Raw genomic sequence first — 7,437 nt, 5'->3', positions numbered from 1 at the left:
CCAAACCTCACTAACTGGGAGAAACTGACCACTGGATTATGTGCCTTGAAGGAAAACAAAAATGTTGAAAGCAAAGAGTGTGGAGCTTGTTTAGAAAGCAAGCTCTATCCTTTGGTCACCTGCTGATGATAATAGCATTGGCTGAGACCTGACCATTTACAATGAAGGCAGTTCTGTAGGTAATAAGTTCCAGGAGGGCCCGAACTGAGTATGTCTGTTTCAGCATTTAGCATGGTTTGGCATCTGAGAGGCCGGTACATTATTGGCATATAGTAGACTTAAAAATGAATATTTGTGGATTGTCTGAATGAGTGCATGTGTGTGATTCATATCCTATTTGCAGGTCCTATGCCCCACAGTGGATTTTCAGTGTCAGGTTGTGAAAGTATTTATGACGGGGATTGGCATTGTTCCCTATCTAATGGATAAAGATTACACATGAAAGGACTTTACATTGACATCCCAAAAGCCTCATAGGAATTACTTAACAAAAAAATAAAATTGGATTCTGTATAATTTCTGATTTGTAAGCTGGCCAGAACACTGGTATTTCAGCCAGTCCTCTGGTAGTTCCGATGACGTCCCCATGATCACCCAGGCATAATCAGAATGGCTTTAGGATTTGGGAGGCAAAATGGTCCTCAGTATTTACGGCATTGCTAGTCCATTTAAGAAAATGGACTATTGAAAAAATAGCTTCAGACACAATATGGCATTTTATGATTTAGCATGAAATCTGAGAAATATAGAGGTTATCTGAAGCCTGCAATGGTAACGTTCCCTCTGCTATTGAAATTATTGTCTTTAAACAAAGATTCTACATCAGTAATGCTATATATATATATTTTTTTATGATATTCAGGTTAATTTCCTATTCTCTCTAAGGAAGTAATTGGTTGGTTGGTATGAGAGATGGTGTGGCTTCCAAAGGTGAAAAGTATTATTTTGTTGTAATTTCCAGCTACCTAAGGATGGGAGAGGCCCAGGACACTGCAGTCAGTATATTATGTGGAGCAGGTTATATTGTGGTTTATTTATGAACTTTTACATGTTTATTTTCTATGCAAGTTTGTGTGCTGCTTTTTGAGTTTTGGTAGATAAGTGTTTTTAACTTTGGAATACTTGGAGGTTTTTTTATATATATATATATATATATGTAACATATATATATATATATATATATATATATATATATATATAAATGTAGTAGTTAAAGCCGTGGAGAGTGTACTAGTCTACCTAGGTTCAAATTCTGGCTTTACCCTATGACTTCCCTGTGGCTTCCTCTGCTCACCTATTAAAAAGGAGGATAATAAGACTGCTGTGGTGAGTTACATACTAAGTGCTATTTAAGCATTTGCTATAATGATCATGTATATTCGAAGGCAAGGAACTTGCCCCTTGATCGTCTCGGTATTCCTAGTGCTTAAGAATTCCTAGTGCTTTCCTAGTGCATTGTCTTAGGATAGAGATAGCTCAGTATAGTTCTTCTCACTATAAAGTACTGTTACGTTGAAAGTCTTTGCTTGTGTACTAATAATCTATGACATATCTGCTGAGGACAAGGAAAGGAATAGTTTTAAAACTGCAGTGGATAACAAAAGATTGTATGATGTAATGCCTTTATTATGTAATTATAAAACTAACAAATGATCATGGTAGAAAATCTGAAAAACTCCTAGACAAAAGAGAGATCAACAACATTTGGAGTAACTTTCAGAGTGTAGAGCTGTCCATGAATATTAGTGCTTTCATATTTTCCAGGACTTTCAGTAGACTCTGCTTCTTAAGAGTCTATTCATGATATTTTACTTTAATGATGTTTTCATCATGGGGACACACACACACAGAAATCTGTTTAAAAAAAAAGAAACACAGGTAAATCACTGATGTTTCAGATGGCCACATGAAATAAAGTGAGAAAAGTCAACAAGCTGAAAGAATGTGGAGTAGCATCTCCTTAATTGCTTACATAATTCTGATAATTACCTCTTTGTGGATAAAGTAATTAATGGGAATCTAATTCAAGAAAAAGATATGAACTGCAAGCCTTCTCGAAGCCAAGTATTTCTTTCCACAAAAGGTTACTTTCCTCGGCCGTGCTTCCTTATTACCTGGCAGGGAAAGAGTATTGTATGGCAAAGGATCTTCGTGAAGGAGGGTGCTTCCCACACTGATTGTCATAAATGACTTCGGAATTACTGTTGCTGTATTACCAAAATCTTAAACTAGGATATTTTTGACAAATTTGGTCCTTAGTTAATTTTTAGAGCTACAAACTGTCAGATGGCTCTGAAATAACAATTGTCTGGCTATTCTTCAGGGTGATCACAATATGGAAATGACCTTGAGGTATCACTAAAAAGCAGGAAGGTGTGAGTCTTCCTTTGGTTCCAGAGTGAAATGCGAGTTGGAATTGGAGTTGGAAAAGAGGCCCACAACCAAGTGATAGAGAAGGAACTGTGAGGTCATCAGTGAAAAACCAGGTTGAAGTTAAGGTGAAGAGGCATGAGGAAATGGTAAACTGTTACAGTATTACAAAGATCATCAAGAAGCATATCCATGAATGTGTTTTGTATTGCAATCTGCTGAAAAAGAGACAAATATCCTGGCCTGGCCTTCATGGAGATTGTATTTTATTGATTCTGATAATAGATTATTGTTGAAAAGGGCCTCCTATAAATTATAACCATGCAAAGGCAACAAGATAATTTTTTTTCTTTATGTATGTGTTTCTCATTCCTACTCACTTCTCTCTTAGGGGAAGAGAAAATCACAAAAAGCAAAAATGTCAATTCTCAGCTATTCATTTTCAAAATAATTTTTTTTCCAAATTCCAGTGGAGGCAATAGGTTAACTGTTAAGATTTGTAAGGCTCAAAAAGCTAATATTTACAAAGTGTAGCCAAATTTTATTCTATAAATAATAGCTTTGCAAAGACTATATGGTGATGCAAAGTTGGAAAAAGCTGGGTTTTCTTCCGTGAATGGCTTCACTGTGTTGAGAGAAGAGGCACAGAAGAAATCAAAGTAATTAAACATGGGGTGAGTTTTCCTGATAGGGGACTCTAGTGCTTTAAAATAGACTAGATAATTCTAGGGATAATCTGAGGGTAGAACAGACCAATGCCTCATTTCCAATCTGGTACCCTGGAAGAAAACAGTGTATTTTCTTTAAGGTCTTGAGAGGTTTTTCTTCTGCTTTGTTTTGGTTTTGGTTCATTTTGTAATCAACCTTATTAAGGTATCACTTACATACAATAAAATGCAGACATTTTTAGTCAACGGCTCAGTGACTTTTAATTAATGTATACATTTGTTTAACCACCACCCCCATAAAGATAGATAACAAGTCTAAAACCCTAGAAAGTTTCCTCCCAGGCTTTTGCAAAAGTATCCCCATCTCCCACCCCAAGGCAACCACGGATCTGTTTTTTATCTTTAGAGATGACTTTTGCCCAGTTTAGAATTTCATGTAAGTTGAATAATACAGTGGGTGCCCTTTTGATCTGGCTTCACTTGCTCAGCATATGGTTTTTGAGATTCATTCATGTTGGGATGTTTTAAACCAGGACTTTAGCCTGGGTGGCTGATGATGTCTGAAGGCACCTATAGGTACATCTGAGTCTCTGGCATTGTCACTGTCTGTTCTTGGCTCAGTATTTTCAACTTTATAAGAAGCACAAGGTTGAAGTAAGGAAGATCATTGTCAGTATAATGGATGTGAAGTGGGTTCTGTTATATAATATTCTCAGCATAAATTGATCTGCTTGGAATCATTGTGTTGATAATGGACAAGGATACTCTTCCTCCAAAAACCTTGATACTATAAAACTTCTAAAGGACGCTGTCCTAGGACTCTTTTAATTTTCATGTTTTGGGAAACATTTCTGGAAAATTCAAATGCTCGCAACCTGAAAGAAGCAATTATTCACCTGAAAGCTGACTCTGCTAAAGTTGAGTTGTCTGACCTTTACATGCTGATAGAACCCAAATAGCCTTGCAAAACAATGCTCTCTTGTTCGATATAAGCATATAGATTGTTTAAGAGGGACGTGTATATGCAGTAAAGTGAAAAAGCAGAGAATCTTTGAGTTTCCCTTGCTGGGTTTTTTAATTTTTTCATTTAAGTTTCTATAGCATATGCTAATAATTCAGGGAAACGTCAGGTTAGTTTTAGGTCCACTCTACATAAATGTTGAAGTACTCCATATCCACCTTTTTTCTACCTTCCTTCTTTTCTTCCATCTTTCCTTTCTAACTTCTTATAATCCATTATACTTAATCCTGCATTTGCTGAGGTGGCAATTAGTGTAGGAAAATACTGTGAAATTTTGCTGTTCAGAATGCATGTTGACCAAATTCTATATTGAGAAAAGGTCTGAATTTACCCAGAATAACCCTTTCTCAGTGTCTTTGAATAAAGGGCATAGAAACTGGGCTATATATAATATCCTGACAGGTATGTAGAACTCATAGCAATTGCCCTAAAGAGCTTACCTAGCGTAGATGCATATGAATCCATTTAATGATTGCTTTATTGGCAGCAGTGCCAACCTACACAGTCTGTTTGGTTTTATATCATTCTCATTACCTGCTGTTTACCACTGTATACATTGCTAATGGTGTGGTTTCTATGGCTTGTGAATTTCATGGCCAAATAATATGTAATTTATTGCACACTTTAGTGTAGAAGATGGAGACTCCATAACTTTTCGTGTGCTCTTTGCCCCTTTAGAATGTATTACACTGAGATCAGGCAAAGTAATAAATTTATTTCAAATGTGCGTGATAGCTAAACATCAATTAGGACTGATGGGCAATATTTCTGCTTCCAGCAACATAACAGTTTTTAAAGACTAAGCCATTGAACGTGGATTTACTGAACATGGGACTCAGTTCACTGGGATCCTTCTTAGAAAACTAAAGGAAAACTTGGATTGGATTTGTGTGGCTTATTCAAGTAGTAACTAATCACCTACATCTTGGTGAACTTAATTTGTCACAATTGTTTAGTATTTTATTAACTCTCTTCCCCTTCTTCCCCGACTCTCACGAGAACGGATCATGAGTATCTTAAAACATACTAAGTCGTCTTCCATCCCTGTTAATCTAACTACAAAAGCACACTTTCCTGATCCAATGTAACTTACTGTCTTTTAGAGTGGCTGGGGTTTTAATTCTCTACAAAATTAAAACCAGCAAAGAGAAACATTTTCAAGGAGCCACCACATTGTAGCGCTTTAGAAAGAAAACTTTAGAATTAAGGGCAACTATATCATTTTATAGCTAAAGCACCTGAGGCCTAAAGTAGGCAGGTAACCATCGAGGTCAGGGAAAGGGGTTGAAGATCAGGTTTCCAGAAAGAGTCTAGAGGGACTCAATCTGAGCAGGTCAAAAACTGAAAGGAGGCCACGAAATGTTCTGGGAAGGCTGGCATCTGGCCTCAAGTGTGGAATTCAGACAGGGAGCGGACCCGGGGGGAACTGAGCTTCTGCAGTAGGCAGAGAAGTCCACCTCCTCTCCGGAAAGTACCACTGACATCAGGGAGTTGAGGGGAAAGAGCAATGAATTCCAGTCCACCTGAGAAAGCAGGCCAGTCTGATTAACTCTGAATTTAGGCTTATTTCAGATACTTCTTGAGAAAGAACTTGGACAAGAGCAAGTCCCACGCAGCCTCTTTTAAATCCATGCCCAGTATTTTCTGGTGGAGCTGCTTAAACCCTCCAAGTGACTCCACCATTTTAATTTCACTCTGTATTTAATTCCGACAGTCCTATGATTGATTATTTAATGGGCAAATAAGTAGGGTCACAAACGAGTGTGAATGTATTTTACAGGATGAGGATGGGCGGAGTGGAGCAGTCTGGAATAGGACACCAATTAAAAGGGATCTTGGTAAAGAAGAACGTCTATTAGAAATGGAGAGGAATTCGCAAGGAAATTAGTGCCTGACACCACGCCCTTCTCTCTGCATGTTTAGAAGCTAGTTTCTAATTTTATTTTCGTAGGAGCTGTCCCTGTGATGAATTCTCTTTTACCTCCACACCATTTACCACATGGACATATTGTGAAGTTTGTGTGAGAGAAAGCAAGTATTAGAATTTGTCTTGCAAGGAGCTATAAACACTTCCTGGAACAATCTAGGGTAGAAGGAAAAGGAAAGGAAGGTGGAAACAAAGGAGAAAGACAGCTAATGATGCTGGAGTCTCTCGCTGGGATTTGTGGTATCTCTTTTTGAAACTAAGTACAGAAAGTCAGAACTTGACTGATTGTTTCCTGATCACGGTTTGTTTTCAGTTTTGCTTTTTTTCTTGCTCTCTCATCAGCTATTCCAGCCATTGCTATGTCATTTTCAGTTTCAGTAAGCATGCCTGTCTTGTTTCCATTTGCATTATTCATGTAAATGTTGATTGAACTGATGACCCCGAGTTATCAAGGAAACATTAGATACACCAGTAGATACATTTCTTAATTTTAGAAAAACATTACCGAGTGAAGGTTAAAATAACTCCTCTTCAATTTGTCATTTAAAAAAAACTTCTCCTAACATACAATACTTCATTGCCTAACAATGCCAGATAAATGAAGAATTCCTATGTATTCATGAATGCAGGCTAGTCTGTATATTTTTTGGCAGGTATGACCGTTACCGAGGGTAACGGCCTGGTTTGCCGGCCATGTCCTGTCTCCTAGATAGTTGTAGTTTCTGTTGTCTTTCAGTTGGTCCATTGGATATCAGAGGTGAATTTATAAAACTATACTTCCCTTTACACTTAGTTTTTTGTTTTGTTTTGTTTTACTTGAAGTATAGTTGATTGACAATGTTGTGTTTCAGGTGTACAGCCAAGTGATTCCGATATATGTATCTCTTCTTCAGATCCTTTTCCATTATAGGTTATTACAAGGTATTGAATATAGTTGCCTGTGCTATACAGTAGGACCTCGTAGTCTATCTACTTTATATATAGTATACACTTACTTTGTGTGATCCACGCTGGTCAGACCACATGATTATTTTCACTTCTGATATAATTTTTTCAGGTCCAACCTCAAATCTTTGATAAGAAGATATTTTTTAGCATGTGTGTGCTCTAAATCCAACAGTAGTTAGCAGAGATATGGTTTTGCACTAGGTATTCTTCACTTTTTTGTTCTCGGCCAACCAACTGAAAACTAGCATTTATTTTCTGGTTGGTTTGCTAGATGTTTATGACTATAATAAAAGTCTTACATTTTGTCTCATATCTTAAAACACAATCTGAATTAGCAATGGGTATTGTGCTATACATAGGCGCTGTGATATCAATACTGTATAAGTGAGATGTAATGCTTGGTGTACATAAGGGTTCAATAGTCCACTGTGAGAGTGCAGCCTTTTGAACAACCTCAGTGATAAGTGGGAACCACTTGTCCAAGAATTTTATTTAAGATGCAA

Source organism: Tursiops truncatus, unplaced genomic scaffold (genome assembly GCF_011762595.2).
Source record: "Tursiops truncatus isolate mTurTru1 unplaced genomic scaffold, mTurTru1.mat.Y mat_scaffold_111_arrow_ctg1, whole genome shotgun sequence".
Lineage (NCBI taxonomy): Eukaryota > Metazoa > Chordata > Mammalia > Artiodactyla > Delphinidae > Tursiops > Tursiops truncatus.
Note: the sequence above shows the minus strand (reverse complement) of the source record.